This window comes from Vigna umbellata, chromosome 7, assembly GCF_029865625.1.
Source record: "Vigna umbellata cultivar VRB3 chromosome 7, Vumbellata_1.0, whole genome shotgun sequence".
Classification (NCBI taxonomy): Eukaryota; Viridiplantae; Streptophyta; class Magnoliopsida; order Fabales; family Fabaceae; genus Vigna; species Vigna umbellata.
In genome coordinates, this window is record NC_142171.1 from 47598000 (window position 1) to 47602206 (window position 4207).

The following is a 4207-nucleotide window of genomic DNA, read 5'->3' on the forward strand; positions in this document are numbered from 1 at the left end:
AGAAGTGTTTCGTTTCTCACACCAAGTGGGAGAGTGAATTGGTGATGTGTAAAAATGATTGCTTATAAAATCTTTTTCACAAAATAGGAAGTCTTTAAACTTTTCTTGAATCGCAAGTAAATTTGTATGCAATGAAACAATAAGCATATTCGAATGCAATGACAGTATAATCGACTTAATGCAAAGAGAAGGGATAAGAAAATTCAAATACTGCAGTTTATACTGGTTCGACCAATCTGCCTGCATTCAGTGTCATTCCACTCAACCCGAGATAGAAGCCAATGCAGTATATAAATCTGAGTTTTTACACCAAGGGCTTTACAACAACCTCACGTCAAAATGTAAATCACCTCTCTAACTCACTAATCTAAGTATAGGCAATACACAAAACAAACAAGCAGCAATAACAATCATCTTTTGTTGTCAATCCCTTTAAGATCCCCCTCAAAGTCAAAAACCATGTTCTTCTTCCTGTATACACCACAAGGAATACCAATAACTCTCAGCGTTTGCCAAAGCTTTTCCTGATCACGTGAAAAGCACCTTCTTGTGCAGAATGATCAGACATTTCCAATCACACAATCTTGCTTCACAAGAAATTCTCAAGACTTTATCACCACGGTAATTCTTGATTCTTGGAAAGATATGAAAGTGTAAAGATCAATTCTTGGAGCTTTTCTCTCTTCTATAAGATTTCGAAAAACACACTGAAAAGATATGAAAGTGTAAAGATCAATTCTTCTTACAGAAATCAAACCATGAGTCTATATATACTATAAGACAAATCAGATGTGTTTTAATCGATTACGCTATTAATCTATTCGAATGCATTTCATAGTTATAACAGATTAACAACAGTCAAATGCATTAATTGAAAGCGTAATTAATGTAATCGATTTGCAATAAATGCTTGGTCAACATATTTAAAAAGATGACCATTGTGACATTTATGTTAAGCATTGAAACCTTTTTCAAATCTTTAACAAACTTAGTCGAATACAAGATGCATGCAACCGATTAAGTAGTAACACTTAGCATATTTTTGAAAACTTTTTCTTCTCAAAATTCATCGCAGCACACTTGAAAATAATTTGTGCAATGTAATCGATTTAAAACTTATTGTTTTGCTATAGTTACAAAGTTCAGACAGCTGAAGCTTGGTGCCTATGGTTTTTTATTTCCGAAAACTCATATTATGCATACACAGATAAAAACACATTTCCAACACAGTAGTATGCAATAATCAACACATTATGTTCACAATTATGCTTATACAAATATAACACAATAAGCATATAAGCATGTAACATGTAACATAGTACATACACATGTGTTTTTATTAACTATGTGTTGTCATCATCAAAAACACAAATATCATTGAGATTATGGGTTCAGCTAATCCTGTGCTCCCCCTATCAACAATCTCAATAATTATCGTCCTAGATAATCGATTATTCCCGAAATCGCACTCAAAATCAATGCGTAGATAATAGATTATAACTAATGATAATCGATTATTGCCGAATTAAAACAATTCTAGACATGATTCAAGCATTCCAACATACATACATCAATCCTAGATCACGTGGAAACATAGTTAACACATCATATATGCATTCAAGCATCACACACCCATGTAAACGTACTCAAACACATATAATACATCACTTGAATCATCCAGATCTAATCATTGACATGTTATAATCCCAATAGTAGGGTGAAAAAGAGTCTCTGATAAACGTAATCAAATAGGGTTTTCAATCAGTCAAGCTAACTAAGCATAATGCTTGTAAATGAGAACCAAGAAGATGAAAATTATCTAAAACTGAGCTGCTGATGCGAGGCTATTTTCTTCCAAACTATACCTCCAATTGACGATCCGAATAGTCAGAATGGAGAATCATACGTCTGGAACCCACTGTTCAAAAATCAGCCTGATCCAACAGTGAACGACTTCACACCAACGAAAACACAATGTAGATTTTATGGAATTCTTCAAAATAGAGTTGCTGATGCGAGGCTATTTCCTCCCAAACTAGACCTTCGATTGTCGATCCGAACGGTTAGAACGAAGAACCATACGTTTGGAACCCATCGTCTAAAAGTCAGCCCGATCCAACGGTTAACGAGTTCACAACGACGAAAACACCAATGCAGGTTTTATGTTATGTGAGAATGACTTTTCTCTTCCTTTCTCTCTTACTTGGTTTTTCCCTCTCTTCAAATGACTCTAATATGCCCTACTAATCTGACCCATCTCCACTAAAACAAATTAAGACCTAATGGCCTATATTATTGGGCCTATGCTCCACATAGAAAGGGAACCCAATAACCCAACATTTACAACATATATTTGCATGGAAACCCCAAAGCATCATAACTTTGTTCTCTCTTAGCATCAAATCCTATGCTGGGATAACCCAACAAAACATGCATAATACATTCATAGGAAAAAACCATCACAAATATTACATAAATCATATGTCCATGAATACACAAACTCTTAACCAACAATAACCATAGATAATCATAATCATAGTTATGCACACATGCATTAAAACTAAAATTAACCAATCAAGATAATCAATAATTCATGGCATACAACAACAAACAAACAAAGGTAAGTTTCCCCATACCTTGATCAATCATAAGGCTTTATCTACAATCCTAAAACATCACTAATCTTACTTTACACTAAGAGTTTCTCGTCGCTCTCTCTTCTTCTTCTCTCAAAACGCTCATCTCCTTTCTTCCTCTTATTTTCTCTCTTTGATTTAAAGTTTCTAGGGTTTCTAATAACAAAACCACTCATTTCTCTATCTTAATATTTATGAATCCACCAAACTCTATCTCTAATATTTTCTCACTTATAATAATATATTTTATTCTAATTTATTATAATAAGTCTATCAATAATATATATTATTAATATCTAACCATAATATCTAATTATATATAATAATATCTCAATATATCATTTAAAATATCTACAATAACTAATAATAATAATAATATATTTTTTAATATATAAACCCACTAAAATTATATTTCCTATTTTCTTTCAGCTATTTTATTTTTAAAATTCTTATTTTTTTTTGCATCTTACAACTTTCACATATTAAACAAAACATTTAATAAATGTAAAAAAAGTGATACTGTAACATTTAAATATTTACCATGCAATACACTCCACATACAATATATTATTTATAAACATATAAATATTTTAATAATATATATAATTAGGAAAATTAATGAATCAATAATATTATTATTAAAGATAATAATAATAGTAATAGTGAATAATGATATTATTATTATTAAAATGACAATAATAGTTAAATTTAGTAATAGAATAATAAAAATAGAAATATTAGTATCATGAAAAAATCTTTATATATACATAGAGAGAGATAAGATTTTTTTTAATTCTATGTGATAAGATGGCTGTAATAAAAAATTTAAAGTTTGTGCTAAAAAGGTAAGTTACCAAGGCATAGTATAAGTAAAAGTAGAGAGAAATAAAACAGTAAAAAAGAGAAGGAAGAAAAAGTAGACAGAGAAGGTGAAAAGAGTGAGGAGAAAGAGGAAAAGAAAGAAATGTTCTTCTTCTGTAATAATAAAGTAAGGAAAGGAAACATTCACTAGTAAAAAAAAGCCTTTTTTAACGAGCTATATATACCTCGGTTTTACTGAAACCGAAGCATATAAAAATGCAGTGGTATTTTCGTAAATATTGAGGTCGGTTATATATTAACCGATGCCTATAAACTTTACTGTCTCGAGTAGAAGGAGAACCGAGACATTTAATATAAAGTTTAAATGATTTAGGCACCGGTTCTGTGACTGAAAGGGTTTAGGCACCGATTTAAATTTGACCGAGGTAATACCCTGAAATTAGGCATCGGTTTAAATTTGACCAAGGTAATACCCTAGGTTAAAATCACGAATTTCTCTCTCGCACTCTCGCACTCTCGCCCTCTGCCCTCTCGCACTCTCGCCCTCTGCCCTCTCGCACTCTCGCCCTCTCGCCCTCTGCCCTCTCGCCCTCTCGCCCTCTCACCCTCTCGCCCTCTGCCCTCTGCCCTCTCGCCTCCAATTTCTCTTCTCCACCAAACCCCAACATCAGGGCACGTCGCAAGCCGCCATTCAACCCTTGCCGCAAGCCGCGTTCATCCCTTGCCGCAAGCCGCCGTTCAACCACACC